Source organism: Arvicanthis niloticus, chromosome 30 (assembly GCF_011762505.2).
Source record: "Arvicanthis niloticus isolate mArvNil1 chromosome 30, mArvNil1.pat.X, whole genome shotgun sequence".
Classification (NCBI taxonomy): domain Eukaryota; kingdom Metazoa; phylum Chordata; class Mammalia; order Rodentia; family Muridae; genus Arvicanthis; species Arvicanthis niloticus.
This window is the reverse complement of record NC_133438.1, coordinates 23,968,593-23,990,572: the sequence shown is the minus strand read 5'-3', so window position 1 is coordinate 23,990,572 and position 21,980 is coordinate 23,968,593. Positions and strand designations below refer to the sequence as shown.

Genomic DNA, 21,980 nt, shown 5'->3' with positions numbered 1-21,980 from the left:
ACATTTCTGATATCTGCCATCAAATAGCCAATAAGACACAATGTAGTAGGATTGATTTCATTTCATTGTTTGAAAATGTGGTCCATTGTGTTAAGGAAGTCACAGTGTCCTGGGCAGGCTGTGGCTGCTCACATTGTGCCCTGAGTCAGGGTGAAGACTGGTAGTCAGCTCACAGTCTTCTTTTTATTTGAGTCTAGGACCCCAGCACATGTGATATGCCAGTCATAGTCAAGACGCTTTTCCTCTTCTGTTAAATTCAACATGAAATCAGCCTCATTTTTCCAGAATTTACATACAGGTGTGTCTCCTAGTCCAACCAAGTTGACAATGAAGATTAACCATCATAGACACTTAGTGCTTTATGCTAAACTTACAAGTTAAATTGGAATAAAGAGAATGGAACAAGAATTTGGTCTTACCTCTGGGTCAGGAATCAGTTAAAGCATGACTTGCTTTCTATGTGTGCAGTTTCTAAGTGTGACCAAACTGACTTTAAAGCCAGAAACCACAAATTAATTGTATGTGTGTGTGTAGGAGGTATTGAGTCAATTTACCGAAAGTACTTTGAATTTTTTTTATTACTTTCTTACTTTCTCTAAGTAATCTTAACCCTTTTCTTATGGGAGATGAAATTTTATGCACTAGATTTTTATTAGAGTGAATTTTCACAGCCAAATTGGAGCTGTTATCAGTTGGTTGAACCTTGCCTACTGAGTTAAGTATGAAGCTGGGTCTCCACTTCTTCCTATTCAGGGTGCCTGATGCTTTGCAGCTGCACCTTTCCTTTCCCTTCATATTTTTATGTTGCTTTGACCCAGTTGGCTTTTCTGTTTATTTTGTCAGTAATAACGTTTAGAACCTTTAAGTCTAACATGTGGGTTTTTTTTTTATTTATTTCAAAGTCTCTTTCTAAAAAAACTCTCTTCACATGCATACTATGGAAGGTTGGTTGAAAACCTGGGGAAGATTCAGAATTAATACGGTCTAAAATTTTCCTGAAAAGGTTGATGTTTTCTTTGGTAAACAAGTTAGAATGGGGAAGGCCAGTTTTTTCATTACAATGTTTGCAATATATATATATATATATATATATATATATATATATATATATATATATAGTGGCTCAAAATTGTAGTTAGTACAGTGTGGCCCTAGGTGAAGCTGCTGAATTATGCATGTGGAAAAGGAGCTTGCTAACTGATACAAGCAGCAGGAGGACTGGGATCTTTGATGACTCCAAAGCCTGTGAATGAGAGTAAGTTACATAACTACAAACACAATGCTCTGTGGCCTGTCCATCTTCCATTAGACTAAGTCCAGCTTGCCTGCACCAATTTTTCTAACAAATAATGCTCTCACCGGGGAAGCATCAGAGAAGACTCAGCCTGCTTTTCCAACGGACACATCAGACATAATATATACATGCTTTTCTTCCCTTGTCAATCTCAATGTTTTTATGGCAAAACTTTCTTTTATGCTTATAAACTATTCACTTCAAAACAAGCACCAATTAATCCTAGCAAAGCACTGGCAAACCGGAAAAGAAATCACTTTTGTTAAACTAGTAATTTAATATAGTTTATTCCCTTTCAAAACGAAAGGATCAGTCTCACTATGATTCATTATCTTATCTTGTCGGCTCAAGAGGTTGGTAGACAGTGGCGAAAGGGAAGGCAAGGCTGATGGCTAAAGACAGGTTGATGCAAGCTGTGGAGGAAAAACAACTGGGGTGGCCGATGTTTTAAATCAAGGAGATGTTTTCAGTGGAAATATTTTTAATGATTCACAGAAGAATGTATCAGCCTTGAGCACATCTGCTGAGAATCAGACTGTCAGTAGTCACATAGCCCTGGATTCTGGCAGGAATTAGTTCTCCGACATGAAATAACGTCCCCATCAAATGACCATACTTTTCTGCTTTCTGACTTTAAAAGTAGTTTTCCAACTTGTAAAAATGTTAACAGCATGTTTTCTTCATACTTGACAGCATGCCTGTCTGGCTTTAGAGCAGGTTGTTTAAAATAATTGTGATGTGAAAGTAATTGTTTGATGTCAGCTTGTAAAATTCTGCCACGGTTTCAACACAATTAGTCAGAGAAAATACAAAGAGGGGGTACTGAGTATGAGGAGGTGCTGTGTACTGATATGCTGAGTACTGACTGGGACAGAAGAAGGGACGTTAGACAGGGCTATGAGGAAGGGAAGCAGGACTCCATACTGCATAATAGCCAGCAAGTGCTTGGCGCTAAACCAGCACAACAGAAGCAGCAATTTATCCTAAGTTTTGTTTGTTTATATACATCTATCTGAAAGACCTTAGTGTTTTCTCTCCTATGTGGAATGAGGACTTTAAGATAACATGAAAGTGGAGGCAGGAGCTATAGAGGGGAAGAAGACACCTGAAAGGAGAGGAAGAGGAATAAAGAAATCACTATTTTATCTTGTGTACAAAATATAGATTAAGTAATATGTATATACATATATGTGAATACACACATATATATGTAATTTTATAACATATATGTTAATATAATTTTATAACATATATATATATATGTATATATATATATATATATGAAAATACACAAAAAGAAAAAGGGACCTACTATGGGGAGCAAGGGGATCAGAAACAGAGGAAGAATGGATAAGGTAAAAGCCAATCATATACAATAAGTATATGTATAAAAATTATGTCACAGCAAAATCCATTAGTTCCTGTGGTAGTTTTAAAAAGGGGCTATTTCGTGTTTGAATAAAAACACCTAATACATGTTATACATGAAACATTGTACTATTTATGGATGGTTTGTCATGGTGATAGTCTCATAGTACATTAGTAGTCCATTACTATGAAAGAATTATCTGATTCAGATACAAACTAGAAAATCAGACCATCCCTCCTATGAAACACCAGGTATTGATTCAGGAGAACCCTGGAAAACAGAGTGGCTATTATGCCTTGGGCAGTTTGAGTGCTATAGCACTTAAGGTTAGAATGTTTGTTGTTAATTCTCTCTCACCAATGCCTTCTTTTAGATACATGTATTGTGGTTTGTTTACATTTAAGCTAACTTCAGTTAACATCTACCCTTTATGCTAAGTGATGGAGTTTCTTCCTAGATTGACACATGTTCTAATTCTTTGTGTCAAAATCCAAACAACCTGAAATTATTCATATGTGCAAGTTGGTATTGAAGTTTCACTTGAGGACATAGCTTATGTTTTCCTGTTTTGTCCTATAACTGTTTTAGAAAACTGTGGGGGGAAAAAATTCTTAGACACCAAAGATCTGAGTTCAAATGACATCCCCTACCTACTGACATAGACTTTTACATTTTGTTTGAGCACCATCTTTTGTTCCAGAAATCTGGGACCTTTACCTTCTCTTTTTAAGAAATCTACATGATCTCATGCTCAGTGTTTGATGCGTGGTACCTGTTTAACTGAGAGTCGCCCCATTGGTAGAAGCTTGGCTACCCAAGCATGAGGATGTGAGTTATGCTCCCTCTCCCAGGCTGTCCATCAAAATCTGGGTGTGGTGGACTTATAATCCCAGCACAGGGGAAGCAGGCACAGGCAGATCTTGATGCTCTCTGGCTTGACTGTCTAGCTGAACCAGTGAACTCCAGGTTCAGTCAGAGACCCTGTCTTAAAACTTAAGATGAAGGATCATCTAGAAAGGGACCTGATGTCAATTTTTGGCCTCTACATGTCAGTGTGCCTACATGCATGCAGTCATATATAGTAGCATGTTACAGACAGAGATACATCTCTTTCCACCACCCTCCGTCTCTCTCTCTTAAACACACACACACACACACTATTCCAAGTAAAAATCTAGCAAAGTATCAGGAAGCTTAAATGTTAATTTACATTTTTTACATAATTTACATAATTTTACATAATTTACATACAAAATTTTACATAATTTACATAAATAATTTTTTAGTTATAATGTTGAAATAAGTGCTGAAGCAGCCTAGTTAACTTATCTCTGAACAAATTCACATCGACCGATGAAGCACAATGGGACTTTCCAGTTGTCTAGAACAAGGAGTCATTTACTTCCATTAATCTAGTGATCCGAGATACCTGCTTGCCTAGTAGGAAACATCACTATTTATGCCTGTCATACAAGCCTGAGTCAGCACTGAGTATGATCTTTATGTGTTGGTTCAGGCAATAATAAACAGGGTTCTAGTAGATAAGCCAGAAGGAATTTGAAGATATAATTAAATCTTGTGTTTACAGAAGAACAATCAGGGAGATGACAAGGACAAGATCAGTAACAAGTAAAGGCAAGCAGGGATTATGGAGTTGGTAACTGTGTGAGTTCTCTGTGTGTGTGAAGTAACAAAGACAAGTAGAAATTATGGAGTTGGTAACAATGTGACAGGGTACAAAAGTGGGCCACAAGGTCCTTCAGGTGGTGGTACAAGGTGGGGGAGTAGCTTCTCCTGCTAACATATGGACCTTGGACTTTTCTGTCCAGCTCTGGAGAAAAAGTAGAAACAGGAAGAAGCAGGGTACTCACGGGCTCACCAGTCTGAACCAATAAATTCTTGGTTCCCCGAGAGGCCTCATCCCCAAAATACAATGGGAAACACTGGAAGAACACAGTGGATCTCTGAACTCCCAGGCACGTTCACATTCATGGCTCTATATACACACAAAATACTTTTCTAACAAAGAACTTAGAAAGAAAAGCCAAATTAAATTCCAAGGATTCTTCTTGATATCAAGAAGTCTATTTTTTCATGGTTGCCCTTATCTGAAATTATTTATTCAAATTTGAATACATTAGTATTATATTTTCAAAATTGGTTTAATGAGAGCATCATTTATAAAATGAAAGAAGCCCACGTATTACTTCAGAACTGGAAAAAAAATCTTCCTAATTAATATTTGTGACAAAAATGTCCCAGGAATTTGAACTCATGTCTTGGGGTTGGTTCCTCTGGTTTTGTTTGTTTGTTTGTTTGTTTGTTTTCTCCCTTGAGTACTGCTGAAAAGCAAAAATTAGAAGAAAATAAAAAAAAGAGAAAATGCAGAGGTTTTCTTTCTCTTTAGTTTTCTACTTTATTGTGTTTTGAGACAGGGTATTTAGTACCTTAGTCTAGTCAAGGATAACCTTGAACCTCTGGTCTTCCCGACTCTACTTCCTCCACTGCACATTTATGAGCTGTCTCTCTCCCAGTGTTGATTTTAGGCTGAGTGGAGATAAGACACTCTCTGTTGAACTTCTGTATGTCCTTGATGGGTCAGTCTCTCATCCAACCAGTCTTCACCATGGGCCTCTCCCTGTCCCCATGCTCCTTCATACAACACTGACCAGTGTTGATTGGGTTGGGGCAGCAGTGGCTCCTGGTTTTCAGTGTTTTTCTTGCAACATTTAGAACAGACTTTTTTTTTTTTTTAATATTTTCAATCTAGTAAAACATAGATAATGCAGATAGAAAATACACCCAGATCTATTACCCAATATAACAACCACTAACAGCTCCAAGTTCTTAGTCTTCAGTCATAGTGAACAATTTTAATTACCATCTTAATAAAAAAATTTCTAGCATTAAATAAGTAAGACACTGATTTCTGATGTGTTCAGTTATTAGCCAATGCCCGCACGGGTTCAGACCTAACAGAAGTCACTTTTGTTGAGTTCTGGAATCCTTCCACACTTGCATGTACCCAGTTGTCTCCAGTTAGCTTTCATCCCTTGGCTCTTCCAGTGAAGGCAGAAAGGAGAACCTGAACTCTCCTGTTTCAATGGCTACTGCTTCATTCCGCTGTGATCTCTCAGTCTGCTTCTCACACATTTGTGGATGGTGTCGAGCCTACCAAGCTTTCTGCCTGACAACACTGTCTTGGTTCCTCCTCATCTGTGAGCCCAGTTCACTGGGAAGCAGTTCCTTCCTCTCATTGGGTTAGAGGCACCTATCTGCTGGTTTGTTTGCCCTGTGTTGTCCAACTCTATGTTCTTTACACACAGTGCTAGAGTGTCGTGACTTCTGCCTTGCAAGTAAACTTTGAGGTGGTAGGGGATAATGTGTTTTCATCCCTGTTAGATGAAAAACTAGCCATTTTCTAGCACATGAAAGGATGTTGTACATCCGTTGTGTAAGAGAATGAATGGACCAGAATCATTGGGCCACATCCTTCCCAAACAGAAATCCTGAATGAAAACATCTCTTAGAATCCAGCTGGTTCTTATTGAAGTATATTATATATAGAATTGGGAGTGGAGTGGAGTAGAGTAGCCAACAGCATATTTGTAAAATGCCTGAGAATGTTTACAAACTCCCCCTGGCCTCTTCAGGAAGACACAGCTGATTGTAACAACCATTCTCAGGGGTCACTAGCTCCTTGAGGCACAGCAACACTCTAGACTCATTAATTTCACAAACTAATTCAAAAGCATATAGGATGACAGTAAAGTACAATGGCTATTTTCCCTGTGAGGACTTACTTCCTAATTAAAAGGAACAAATTATAATAAAGACTGATACAGTAATCAATACACTGCATGATAATAAATGCTATTGGCAACAGTATATCAGGAAAAGAAGACAGTATATGAGAGGTCTTCAGTGAAGGAAGAGAAGTAAGAGATTGAAAAAATGTTTATGCAGATACCAGGGAAAGAGTTAAAAAGGAGAGAAAACAGCATGTTCAAAGGCCCTGGGGTAGCAGTTGCTTGTTTTAGGAGCTGTGCGGTCAGCTCAAGCTCAGTTAGGATGAGAAGTACTGCTAAATGACAGGGTAGGAGACAGAGGAGCTGGGAGAGTGTTCCTGACATAAATGCTACTGAAGGACTGAAGAGCAAACAATTTCAATACTTTTAATAGATTTGTTTTCTTCCTGTGGTAGACAATGCTGTCCAGTATAATTTCTGAGATGGGAATGCCCTTTTAGATGTGTTGTCTGGTGCAGTGGGAACTAACTACACTCAGCCAATGAATGACTGAGCTAAGAATAGTACATTGAGAAGTTGATTCCTTCATTTTCACAGACTCACATCAATGCAGCCACAGGTGGGCAGGGTTTGCTGTGCAGGGCAGGACAACCATGCAGAAAAACCTGTGGGGAACCAGTGAAGCTCATGCCAGCCTCTCTACTTAGTATTATTTATACACTGTGCTAGCTGTCAGGCCAAATGGGCGTTTCTGTTCTTTCTGGTTTGCTCAGCTGCATTTTTATACAGCCCAGAGCCACTTGCCTAGCTATGACACTGCAGTCAATGGGCTGGGTACCCCTAGACCCACTAACAATCCAAAAGTGCCCCTCGACTTGTGCACAGGCTAATCTGATGGAGACACTCAGTTGACATTAATGACTAATTTGGTTATTTCAATATCTTGGCAGTTGTGGATAGTGCCTCAGCAAATGTTGGGGCTGCAGATTCTTCCACAACATGCTGATTCCATCCCTTGGCTACTGGTCCAGCCTCCAGTATTTTTGTGCCAGCAGGAGCTAAGCTTCCTGTATGTAACCTGACAGCTACACAGAGAGATCTAAGAATCATGGAGCCACCAATTCTATTGAGCTCACAGTTAAACCCAGGTTGAAAAGGGATTTCACAAGATCAAAGTGGAGCTAGTAAAGGTGAACTTTTTTTTTTAACTACATGCCAAGTTGCTCTTCATGGAAAGTGATAAACCTCCATGTACAGAATTGAAACCAGTGTCAAACCACTTGACAACTGAACTCAAATCAACCCTAAATCACATATATATGGGAAGAAGGAATTTGGCTCTGATGAAGTCTGTGAGTAATTCTCATGTAAGGAGAGTGATTCGTGGGCACTAGGTGATGTCACAAAGGTTTTGGTTGTGCAAAATGATCGGACTTCCTAGAGACAAATGAGACTGCTTAATGTTGAGTTTACATCATTTGAGAATGGGCTACCTAATATTCAAAAAGTAAAGGAACTTCCCCAAACTTCCATCCAGCATATGGTAAGTTCATCCCCCAAGCCCATCACTTTGATTTCTAGTTTTCCCACAATTTTAAGATGCTTTTGTGACACAACCTTGCTGATTCTATCTGTAACAAAAATCCTGCTAAGATTTGCTCAGTGTTATGTGTAGAATCTAGAAAGCTCACAGAAATGTTTCTTTTCTTTTTTTAAAAAAATGGATATTTTATTTATTTACATCTCAGATGCCATTCCCCTTTCTCTATTTCCCCTCCCTAGAAAGCCCCTATCCCATCCCCGTCCTCCTTTTTGCTTTTATATCATTTTCATTACATGCATGTATTAAGGTAAGTTCTAGGTTTAGGAACTAGCAAGACAATAGATGCAAATAGTCAAAGAGCAAGCAAGGCAATAAATAAAATTTTGTGAACACTCCCATGATCACTGTTTCTAAGGGCTTATCAGGATGACCAAAATATCTGAGCCAACATTCCTGTCATAGCCCAAAGTCATTTTTCATGTCTGAAGCCTACTTTCTTGTTTTAGCCTAAGATTTAGATTCCTGCTTAAAATTACTTTTTTTGCTCTAGCCTAATATTTAGATTTCTGCCTGAAATTACTTCTTTGTTCTAGCCTAAGATTTAGATTCCTGCCTGAAATTACTTCAAGAATATCATATATATCTTGATCATGCTAGTCCTTTTTGTCCTGGGAATAATTTTATTCCTGCACATCATGTCAAAGCTTGTCTTTAACAACATCAACATGTCGGCAGCCAAAGTACATGGCTTGAAACTAAAAATGGACCCCCAGACAGAGTTATTAAATTAACAGTCTGGCAAGCCAAGGACAGGTAAGATTCTGCACAGAGCTTTACTAACCTAGGACAGTAGTGCAGTGCTTTTGATAATGCATATTCCACAACAGGTAAAGAAGGCATTCTTAGCAAAAAAACAACCTAAGACAGGCTGTCTTGTTTATGAAATAAAAAAAGGGGGAGAGACGGAGAGCTTTTAGGGCTGCTTGGCAAGAATCTGAGATGGGCCAAGGATAAGGAAATGGGCTGCTTGGCATGAATCAGACATTGGCCAAGAACAAGGAAGTGGGCTTCAGACAGGAATCTGACATTAGGCTAGAACAAAGAAATGTTTCTTTTTTAACCCTCACACAGTTGCAAACAGTCCATCTGCCATGTAATCACATGAAGGAATTCTCAACAAATCCAACCCATTATCCAAGGTGTTTGTGGAATCCTCCAAAGAGATATCAGTCACTCTGGGAGAAGTGTCTTCCCTACTTTACAAGTGAAATGTCGAGAAGAACATTTCTCCTCAAAATTCAGAGGATTAATGACCTATCCACCCACAGAGGCCAATTGCACGCACACTGTGTTATCTAATAATAAAATCCTAATTTGTGTCATTAGCAGGATCCAAACTACCAACAGCAATGAAAACTACAGCATAAAGCTAGAAAAGATATTTCTGGGGAGGTTTGTTATTTGTAGTAACAGCTTGTCTTAATATAATTTTCACACCTAGTTCTTCATTTCTGTCGATGCTTTCCCTATCTCCAGCTATTCTCTATTTCCAAAGAATCCTAGAGAAAACAAGGCAACCACAGCATTTGATTTTCTGGCAAACTTCCCTTTAGAAAGCAGACTTGAACTTTACGACAGACAGTAGTCTAGGAATGTTAAGAACATAGGAGAGACTTCAGTAAGAAATAAGGGAAACTGGCAACAAAAAGGAAGAAAAGGAAGAAAGAAAGAGAGAAAGAAGGAAGGAAGAAGGAAGGAAGACAGCAACTATATTTCCAGGCTTTTTGTCAGAAAAAAAATAAGTATAACAAACACTTAAATCCAAAATTGGCTGACTCTGTAAAAGGGTCACTATTTGATTTATAAATTCCTAATAGGCTCCACTTAATTGAATCTAGGAAACTAAAGCTGCTGGAGCCTAGAATGCTTCTGACTGCACTTCACCTAGGTCAGAGAAGGTCTGTGGATTGTTTAGGAGTCGAGAGAAGTGGCCGCTCAGGTAAAGCTGCCTCAACTCTGAGACTACAAGCAAAAGAAAGCTCTAGAATAAGTAACAGCAAGTGTGATTCCAAGTCCAGGGCTGTTCCAGACTGACCATTCTACCTCTTCTTCTCCTTCAATCTCTAATCCAGTCTTCTCTCAGCCTAACACACACTGACTCTCTCAACAGGACTAACCATCAACCTCTTGAGAGGAAAGTCTTCCCTTTAAGTAAGAACTGTCTGCTCTGATTACTTAGCCATGTGGCTTCGTTAAAACGTGTGATAAAATGAGGTGAGAAAGTGAATTTAAGTTTCAATGACAAACTTAAGTAGTTCAATACAAGAGGTTGGATTAATACATTTCCTAATTATAAAAGGGATCATAACACCCCTTTTCTTTCTAAATTCAAGGAAACAGCAACTCTCAACAAAACAAAACAGAATAATTATAACAAGGCACAATGTACTTCAGGTTGGTGCATGTTTTATATGGAAGAATCTACTTATATTTTAACATGAATTGCATCCTCATGTAGTAGACTTATATTTAGGAAAAGAAATAAACACTAATAGGACACAACAGCACATTGTGGTTTTATTTTTTCTTGCATTTTTTTCAGAAGGGAACTCATGCAGACTTATTGGGGCACTTAGATAAGCACTGATGTATACCTTTATCATATTAAATTAATTAAACAAATTGAATCTACAGAGGTTGGTAGCTCTATGTTACTAGCTTTCTCAAAGCTACTTCCCACAGCATTCTGGAATTAAGTTCAAAGCCTTGAAAATCTACAGAAGTACCCCACCACTGAGCTGCTTCTTGTGTTCAAATGTTAGCAACATGCTATGTTATAGTTGGGTTTGAAATACTTTAAAAGTATGATATCTGTACTTTTTAGTAGCCATTGAAATAACCAAGAAGGATGTTCTTTCATTTTGCTTGTTGTTGTTTGGTTTGGCAGTGGATTGAGCACTTAGAATTTATAATCTTAGCAAACTTCTAGTAAGATACAATACTGCTAAAGATAGTCTTCATGGTATACACTAGATTTCTGGGTTTATTCTTCCTGTATAATCACCACTCTATTCTTTCAGCCACATCACCTTCCAGGTTATCAGTTTTCTCTTTCTAATCAACAATTTAAAACATGTAAGAGAGATTTTACAACGATTTGTTCTGCTCCCATTTCATTTAGTATCCTATCTTCTAGGTTCATGAATATTGTTGTAAATGAATCTCCTCATATTTAAAAGCTACATAACATTTTAATATGCATTAGAACCATATTCATATTATCAGGAGGTAAATTAGAATGTTCTTTAACCTTAAAAAAAAACATCATATTCTAATTTGTAAATATTCTGTTATGTAAAACTTGTACTGTTCTGCCTCTCTCTCCTGAAGGCTGGGATTTCAGTTGTGAACCACTGTACCCAGTTCAGCGTTTCTTAAACACAAAATGCAATTTTGATTTAAACTTTAGAGTAAGTTCCACAGAATGATGAGTGCAGGGAGAAAACACACTATTTTAAGAAACTGTTACTGAATGTGACATATATTTAGCTTGTCTCAGGAACTTATATACTTCTCAATGAGCAAGTTCTTAAAAGAATTGCAGTTTATATGAATACTGGCAAAATTTTACAAAGGAAAAGGCACAGTTAGACTCTGATGGCATTCCCCTTCATTTCCTGACTGAAATATGAAGATGTTAATTCATTCTCTTCATCACTTGAGTCCCCCAGTCCCATGAAAGCTCCCTACCTTGCCTGTGTAGGCATAGCCTCTCCTCCTTCTATTCCCCCACAGTCCTCATGAAAGCAGACATCAATCCCCTAATAACTTGGTTAAATTATTACCCCCAAGTGATGATTCACCTTTCTCCTTGTTGGCTTCTACCTCCTTTCGTTTTAAATCCGGGGGGAAATAGAGGGTGTTGGAAGATCAAAGTATCAGGGCTGGAGTTGGAGCCTTAGACACAGAGCTGAGACCTAAGCCCTGTCTTCTGCCAGGCTCCCCTCAGCAGCCCCAACCCCCACTCTTTGACCCTCTGCCCTCCTCAGCCAACCAGAAGACAGAGTGTGTCCTGTGGTTAGGCTGTGTGCTGCACCGTCTGACACACTTTATTATCACTCTTACGTACAAGAAGCCCAATGCTGTTTGATGTTGGTTTCATTTTATAGTGTGATTATAGAAGACAGATGATTCTCAATGCCATATTTTTTTTTTTGAACACCTACTTTTGGTCTTTGGAATAAAAATTCTGTTCTATGGGAAAAGATTCTAAGAAGTGTCAGGTGCCTTGTCCTGAGGCAGCAGGAAGTCAGAGAGTGGCAACACATACCCCTGGAGCGGGACGCAGCTATTATTTGTGTTACAAATAATGTGAAATTTCATTTTTAAACATGCAAAAATGCAATACCAGGATACACTTTTGAATCAGTTGTCAATAACGTAGTTTGTGTTCTTTCTAGAAAAAGATTAAGCTAAAGTCACTTGATTAAGCTAAAGTCAGAATGATTGTGTTTAGATATAAACACACTCTTCATATTCTTTGAAATAATACTGACTGGCCCATCTCTTCATATTCTTTGAAATAATACTGACTATGTTGGAATTCTGGTATGTATGTATGCATATGTAAATATGTATGTACATTTAGAGTACTGAACACTAACTTTCTATCTGAGCTGTATACCTTACAGTATGCTACGAGTAATTTACCGTAAAATTTAGAATTATTTGCATGATAGCATGTCACATGACACTTAATAGTTTATGTTCCTCTCTAGCACAGCTTTTTTATAATATTTGCCAAGAAAGAAGTTGTCATATTCTTCTTCTTGTACACTGCTATCTTCTGCTCAGAATAGTGACTGCTACTTTGTGGGTAATTGGTTGTTTCCCACCCCCCCCCATTGGTTGACTAATGAATGTTTCAGGCCCTAAGCAAGATAAGCCATCTCTAGAAACTTATTAAGAAGAAGGAACAGACTTGCACATAAAATGGTATGGCAAGGCCATGGGAGCGTCATACTACAGGAAATCAATGCCCTTTCCTAACTTCAGCTTAACTCAGAGAATGACCCAAAGAAAAAGGCAAGGCCTTTCCTAATTCTTTAACTGGAGTCAGTTAAGGAGGAAAAAAAAAAAAAAAAAGAGCTTATTTCAGGTCTTTGTGCAAATATGGGAGTTAAGAAACAGGAACATTGTGTTGTTCTCATCACATGGAAAAGATAAAGCATTGTGTGTACTTAAATGATATCATTGAAAAAAAAAATCCACATGTGTATAAAACCAAATGCCTATATGTTTTCATTGATAACAATGAAACCAATCCTGATTATTATAATTTTCTTGGCAATAAACACAGTACACATTCACTTAAGATAAAATTGCTTGTCTTTAGAAATCCACTACTCCAAACAAAACAAAACAAAACAAACAAACAACACACCAAAACTCGGCATATACATAAATGGGGGGATGGGGAAAATACCATCTCATTCTGGGATTCGAACTGAACTTCATGAGGCTTGTGAATACTGATGTTTAGGGCCAGCTGTGCAGTGTAGTTATGTCACCGTGAGTGTATAGATGGGTTTAGTCACATGCTTGACACCTGTTGTTCATGTGGAAAACTGAAGAGCTATGTGTTAGTTGTCATTGTTCCTGTCCTGATGCTTGTAGCATCTGAGATTATTATCTTGATTTGATTTTTGCAGCAATAAGATATAGCATTTGAAAATTAAATATAAAAATAAGTACATTCCAGAGAAAGGCATCCAGAAGTCACTTAGAATGTATCCATTGTGGAGTTCATGGAAAATGGAGAACAAATACTGTTTGCACAGTATTTGAGGGCATTGCAGGAGATCCAAAACTAGCCCTCACTCCTTGGTAACACTTGGGGTCTCTTTCCTTTCTCTCCATGAGCTGTGTCGTACCCATGGAGAGAAAAGAAAACCATATTTCACAGACATGAATTCATTGATTGGTCAATAATCAAATGATCAAAGTCAAGAATCAGAGAAGTTAACTACTTGCCTAAAATCACAAAAGAGTATGAAGAGCCAAGCTTCACAATTAAATTTGGATCTTTTTACAGAGAGGCTTTTAAACCACTGTGTGTGTGTGTGTGTGTGTGTGTGTGTGTGTGTGTGTGTGTGTGTGTGTGTGTACAGGGCTTTTATGAGCTCTGTGCTCCGTGAAATTTAATGCATCGATCTGTATTGTAGGCAGTGCACGGTATTCCTGCCTCAAAAACCAAATATCCTTCATAGTCTTCTCTTTGTTTTCAGGTTAAGTTAAAAGTCATGAGCTTCTTCCCTGTACCTTGTGTTTGCCAGCTTCCACACGGGTGCTACAGAGGTAGCACATCCTGACGTTTCTGTTGCCTGGGAGCTTTATTTAGCTCCTCATCCTTAGCAGCTGGCATGAATGATTGTGCTTTCAGAACCTACATCTTACCTACCAGAACTCTGCAAAGTCAAGCCCTCCCTGCACGACAGTCTGGAATGCACAGTTGGGGGTGTGTTGGGAAGAGCCTGCCCTACCAGTGTGGCTCTGAGCACTGGCTCTCTTGCTTTTTTTTTTTTTTTAAACCAGGGGAATGCAACAGCTGTGGCTGATCCTTCAGCTTTGTTATGCACAATGCTCAGACTGTGAGACGTCACACAAATCTCCCGTCCCCACAATGCTCGCCACAGTACCACATATACACTAATTGTTCAAAACTATGCATGCTTAATGGAAGTTATTTTTGGCATTATACTGTGGCATTTTTTTTCTGTAACATTGAACATATGTTCCAATGGGGGGGGAAATGATCAGGAGAAAAAAACATTTACCCATTTTTTCCCTTTTGTAGTTTTCAATCTTGATTTAGACCTTACTTGGGTGTTTTTCAACATGTTGTAAGCTATATAGACATGGAAAACACTAGTGTACATTATATACTTTAATATATAATACAGGAACTGAAAATCCAGTCTACCTATAAATTATATGAAACCTGAAGCACAAATGGAAAGTTTTTTTCAATATGAGCACTTTCTGTATTGAACGTATCAGCCAGGGAAATAGTGCTACAGAAACTGGGCACAGTTGTATAAATAAGAAGACCAAATAGATATAAGGAGGAATCATTGAGGGGATTGAGGCACAAGAACCTGTGTTCAGATCCCCCATACACAGTTTAAAAATTTCCACTGTGCCAGCGCTTACTTATGTAGCCTCATCTTTGGGAGAGACAGCAAGAGCAAGGGGGCGGGGCTGCCAGATAACCAGTCTTCTTGAATCAATGAGCTCCAGGTTCACTGAGAGATCCTATCTCATAAAATAAGAGCAACAAAGGAAGTGCCCAACGTCAATGTCAACCTTACCTTCAAGTGCACACCCACGCATGTGCCCATGCAGTACACACACAAGAACATGCACACATGCACACACCACATACACAGAGCAGGAGAGAGATAAATTATGATCTGTGGATATATCCCAGTGGTAGAAAGTTAACAAAGTTTATCAATTTCCACTCACTGGCTAGAATAATATAAATATATATATTTGAAATATACTTCAAAAATGGTGAAGAGGGTTCATCTGGGAGCAATCATTTCTGAAGAAATAAGGATTTGCTGGCAAGGCTCCCAAGTCATTTTCTTCAGTGTGAATGTAGCAGTGTGACACTGGCTTGGCCTTCTTGTCTCTGACCGTAAACTGTTACTGTTCTACTTATGGCCACATGGAGAATGCTGTTTTCGTCTTTAAAAGGGGGTAGGGATACATAGTGTTTGGCTGTTCCTTTCATCGGTTCCTTAAATTCTGAGATTCTAGGCATGGTTCTGGAAACCCAACAATCTGCAGCCAGTGACTGAGGAAGGAGGGGTAACTCTTTCACTTGTGTGACATTCAGATTTGCTCTGGTGACATGAAAACATGCCATTCCCAAAATGTTCTATTTTGGAGTGGAAACTCATTTTCCATGCTCATAATATTCCACTGCAATATATTGTGCTTTTACTTAAGACTCTCTTTTGTTATTTGTCGTTATCTTTCATAGGACATCGATGATTTTGTTTCTTAGCAACCCCAGAATATACTCATCACTACCCATCCTCTATGATGCAGGATCTGGCATCATTTCTCACATATGATCATTCGAATGATCTTCCTAGTCACACTGTGAACTTTCATGTTAGAAATGGATTCTTGATTATACAGCTTAGTACACCTCACTATGCCTCTGATAAATAGATTTCAGATAAACATTCAAAAGTAAATGAAGTGCTTTGGTCATGCATGAAGAAAGTTATAAGAAGCAAAACAATATGGAAATAAATCATAAAGTTTCTTCCTGTTCTCCTCTTTGGGGTGAAAGAAGAATCAAATTGAAACTGCCTAACCTGATTTCTGTCATATAGAAAGAAAAGCAGTATAGAGGAGCAATGCAGGCAGCCAGGGCACGGTAAGGAATTTCAACGTCATAAGGACACACACAGAATTCTTCATCTTGTTTCTCTGGTACTCAGGCTGGCATAAGAGGGCACTAAACAAGATGCCTATGAATAGATGGATGGATGGGTGGATGGATGGATGGATGAATGGATGGATTAATTAGTAAAAACATTGAAAACTCAGAAGAGAATTTTTTTTTTTTTTTGCTGCAATCTTGCTTAGGGCCACATTGAGTGTGTTCCTTTTTGTAAGTGCAAAGAAGAGAATAGTAAGTGTAAGCTATGGGGATTACATTTTTGGAGCTGATTTATTGCACTGGAGAAGCTTCATGGATGCATCTGGGCAAATAACTCTACATTATAAATAATAGAACAGGGCTGTACTTTGTGGATGTAAATAAGAAGAATAAAAAATCAAGACTTTTATGTGCCAAAGGCATAATGACACACATCTGTAATCTCAGCACCTGGGAGAGGAAGCAGAAGGATCTCTGGGAGTGTGAGGCTAGCCTATTCTACATTACATGTTTAGGTTAGCCAGGGCTATCCAGTGAGAACCTGTCTCAGAACAAACAAACAAAACCACTCCACAATTGATTAGGCAAACTCTTCTCATAATTTAAGTCGTATTTCTCGCTCACTCATCTCTGTGGTAAAGAAACTAACACTGACTTGCCATCGCCATCCCTGAGGCAATTGATCTATAGCACATGAGAAATCATGCCAGTGAGGACTGATGGCCGTATACGACGGGCTGCCTTCTGGAAAATGTTATTATTGCCTTTGAACTTAGCACGGATATCACAAATAACAGTATTCTGCATCCAACTTACACTTCAATGATCTCTTTCTAATACACTTCTGTCTTTACTCCATCATCCCTGTCAGGCAGCACAGGAACTAGTTTCTTGGTTTTGTATACAGAAGAAAATTGAACAGCGAACTAAACCAAGTTGTGTATTCATTTAGGAAAACATGAGGCCGAGTTGTAGCATCAGACCCTCAGAGTATGTTCTCTTGTTGCATGCTCCAGTGGACTTTTAAAAATATGTATTTAATTTTAAAGTGTGTGTGTGTGTGTGTGTGTGTGTGTGTGTGTGTATGAACACATGCCTGTGAAGATCAGAAGAGGGTGCCAGATCCCTTAGAGCCTAAATTACTCCTGACCTGGGTGTATTTCCTGGGACCAAGGAAATAATCTGTGGTCCCCCAAAAGGGCATAAAGCACTCTTAACTGCTGAGCCATCCCCCTAGCCCCAAGGTTACAACAGGATATTCTTAAATTGTCTTTTTATCGTAACAGTTTTAAAAGAAAAGACATTGATGACATTGAACAACTTGAGCGCTTATGTAAACTCCCTGCCTCCACTCAAATCTATTTTGCTAACCTGGTGACAGCTATCCCTGAGGTGACTGTAAGCTAGAGAGCTTTCTCTAGGGTTTGGCTGCATCGGAATGACATGGAAACTGTCACAGTTCATGTTAGTCCTGGAAGGAGCATCAGAGACTACCCCAATTCTCTTTCTCATGACGCTCAGTTTAATCCAAGAAGAGCAGACCCTGCCACAGTTCAGAAGCTGAACTTGATATACAGGACTAGCCACAGCTTTATCTGGCTTGCATTTCTTCTTACTGCATTTACTACAGCTTGCTCTCCAAGTGAGGCTTCTTTGCATGAAGATAGGCAGACACTTTGTTCTTCTGTTTGATTTGTCCTTCGGCAGTGCATGGTTCCAGTGAAGACAAGTAAAAAAACATGTCAATCATACAAAAGCAGACCAATATGAGAGTGATATTTCTGCCTTTACTGCCTGCTTGCTTGCCTGTGGAAGCACCAAGCAGTAATCATACAGAAGAGTTATTGCTGTTACCTCCACATTCTGATTATAATAGCAACTGGAATCATATCCACTAGAAATACCATTCAAAGTAGCTTAGCTACTTTGTCTATCCAAATATTACATAGAAGTCAGGGAGAGGTAGTTAGATGGCCAGCATATTAATCAAACACGCCAGGGAATCTAAATAAATCAAGTAATATCACATCAGGATAAGGTTTAATACATGGAGCTTGTGGCAAACCATGAGGTTTTGGACTTGTTCCATCTGTCTAAAATTGGGTCACAGTATGTTTTATTCGACGCAGATTCTTGAGAGAGGTCACGCTATTCATCATTTTCGTATCCTTGTATTTGAGTGACCCTTCCTGGCTTCTAAGTGACACTGAGAGTAAAGGAATTGCAGAGCCCAGACTTTCCTGAAATGTGGGAATCATATTATGGGATAGGATGGAGACATGTTTATTGATTCTTTTGCTAAGAGCTAACTGTGAACAAGAACAGGTCAGCTTGAAAAGACGTTTGGCCTATAGGGACAGCTAAGAGTTGAACCGTATCCATGATAGCTTAAGCAGGATAAAGCTATGAACAGCCTCGTGCTTCCCCAGTGTTCATAACGTCACAGATGAAGAATTAAAGTAGGAAAGGAAATAGAGCCACTCAGTGACAAATGAGAAGTGATTTCTCACTATAGTGAAGTTTAAAGCTGTTGTGTATCTGCAATTCTAACACTTCTATCTTTAGTTTTGTATTTAAAAATGTCAAGTCATTTTAGTAATAATGTTCTTTGCTTCAAAAGGGATAGTGTCTGAGTTTTAAAATGTTTCCCATTTCTTTTTCTATTGTGATATCTCAAACAGGTAAGTATATTCGTAACTCATTTTCAACCTATAAATTATTTTTCTGTTTCTTTTAGATCTTATATGTAAGTAAGAGGGAGTCTGTAAGGATAGATGTGTATCCTGAGACATTCTTTCTCTTTAAGAAAAACATTATCCTGAGCTTAGAAATCATCATTCCCATGAAATTGTTAATGTATCTTACTAAATATTTATTAACTTAGAAACAATGTATCTTATGTTATATTCTTATCAAACACAGTTCTGGGGATTTTAAAATCCATAGATCTATAAAAATGGTAAATATAATTCCATCTTGTGTTTTTATCTAATGTTACATTTTATACTTTTATTATACTAATCATGTAAACCTATCTATTTTTTGTAGCCACCATACAGCATTCCTTTGTGTTTATGAATTTCTTTCTAGGTGAATTTTTTTTTTTTTTTGTAATTCTTTGCTCTGACAAATAAACAATGTTAATAGGCTAATTTTTCTGCGGTTTAAACAGAAAGGAGAAATCTGGGGATTTGGTGCAAGGAATCTATTCAGCATTTATTGTGAAACACAAGTTTTAGTTAAGCATTTTAAGTGTCAGAACATGTGTGTTTAATAAAGAAACATTTTGTGAACTAACATTTCAAACATTCCAATGAGGCAGTGTTAAATAAAAAATTATACACTTTTAAAATATTCCTCTAACTAAGATGAGCGAGCATTCTGTTCCCCTGAGCCTTTATTCCTCTCTCCAGAAACCCCTTTGACTTCCCCAGTCCCTATCTGACTTGCCTGGCCCTTGGCAAATTGGTCCGTTCTTCTACACTGATTATGCTGCTGGAGTGGAATTCCTGACAGGGTGGCTTAGCAGCAAGTTTGCCATCTCTCCATGCCTACTGCCAGACTGCTCGAAATCCCAGAGGCAATCTGGTTAGCAGAAGTGCAGATCTTCCCCTGCTGTGGGAATAGGTGAGAGGGGAGGGAATACGGAAGGTAAATGGAACCGCTAAGATGCCAGAGCTTCCTGAGTGGTCACATGAAACTTGCAAGAGTGAGGGGAGGAGCTAAGCAGAGAGGGGCGGGAAGGGACCAAAGGCTGAAACTTCAACATTTGTACCAAAGGCATAAATGGGTGTCAATACTTTAAAATGTACTAATGGAAACTTGAAAAGTGGTATTGTAATCATTAGTAATACAAACACATTTTCAACTTTCCTGACTACCACAGCCCTGCCATGCACATTAGTTACCCTGATATTCTCAGCAGAAGTATGAGAATTACCCACCTCACAGGTCTGAGTACCTTGCCCTCTTTAATCCATCCATCTAAGTTCTGATATTAATTATGCCTCGCTATAAAGCTGTATAAACACCAGAGCCACATCTCCCAGGGGTATTTGGGTATGATTTTATCAATAGCACTCAGGTTTGAAGGGTACCATCAACAGTCATATATATGAATAAAGAGATAACCCATGGCAAAAATATCCAATGCCAGTAGCAATTGTGATGGAAGTAAATTCAATTTTCTCCCCATATGCCACACTAAAACACAAGCCTCAGAAAGTACGGATAATTTGTCAATCTTGTTGACAAAAAAAAAAAAAAAAAAAAAAAAAAAAAAAAAAAGTACAAGGGCCTACACAATCCGGTATTTGACAAAAACAATTAATAAAGGCATGAAATTATCTACAACACAATAGAAAAACAAGCAATCCATATTTCTGCAAGGGAAAAATGTTGTAGCATTAAAAGCTTTGAGAAAATATCTGATTTTTTAACATATGTTTCCAAGGTAGTGTCTTAAATAAAGTCATGAGATCAGCAGACTACTATATTCATTTATTTTAAACGTGCCATTTCTGAGCTTAAATCAATCATAGTTTTCTCACTCCTGTAATGTTGGCACTCCTGAAGCTGAGCCAGGAGGTTGTGTTGAATTCAAAGCAAGCCTGACAAACAGAACAAGACATTGTCTCAACAAACCTGAATTAATTCATTAACTCTGAGTTCAAGAACATTTTCTGTACCCCAACAGTGAAAATTAAACAAACATACGTTTTACAGAATTTTATTTACTAATACAGGTTAAAATTAACTCAATAGCTCTAATAGAAGTGTAGGCAGGTGGATCAGGTGGTCTCTTCCCTAAGACCCAGATTTAATTCCCAATAGCTTATAACCATTTGTAACTAGTTCTAAGGGATCTGACATGCTCTGCGCACAAATACACATGCAAGCAACATATCTATTCACATAAAATAACATTTTAAAAATCCCATGCCACTTTTTTATATCTCTTAACTTTGAAGTAAAAATGTAGAAACTACTCATTAGATGTTCGATTTGGAACAATAGAGTGGCTCTTTCTTTAACACTGGGCAGGGGAGTAATTTAAGGAGGAGGTGCATTGTTTGTGGATGAATTTGAGGAAAGAAAAATCCCATGATCCAGCGGGGGATGAGGTACAGAGAGGACAAAAGGACAAAGAGGGAGCAGTGCTTATGCTGTTTCATCAGGATCTGGTGACAGCATCCATTGGAGGTGTGCACTTAGGGAAAGGTAGGTGCCCAGTAAAAACTAAGCATGATCTTGTAGTCTCCTAAAATGGTTCATATGAATAATTAGTAAGAATTTATATAGACTGTAATTAGGACCAAAGGAATGAGTACTGTAGAATTTAGGCAAAATCAATAATGATATAAATAAACTGAGGAAAGATTGAATCTGCATGTTCGATCTAATAAGTCATTTAAATATGAATGAGTGTGCGTATGTGTGCGCGTGTGTGTGTGTGTGTGTGTGTGTGTGTGTGTGTGTGTGTTTGAGAGAGAGAGAGAGAGAGAGAGAGAGAGACAGAGACAGAGACAGAGAGGAAGCTGATAATAAGTTTAGCTGTAAATGTA

At 38.3% G+C, this 21,980-nt stretch overlaps 1 protein-coding gene across 11 annotated transcripts in view; it reads left to right on the top strand.

Annotated features, from left to right (window-relative positions):
• Eya4 (EYA transcriptional coactivator and phosphatase 4) overlaps positions 1–21,980 on the top strand; it is a 242,822-nt gene that overhangs the window by 143,032 nt on the left and 77,810 nt on the right. The gene's annotated exons all lie outside the window — the stretch shown is intronic.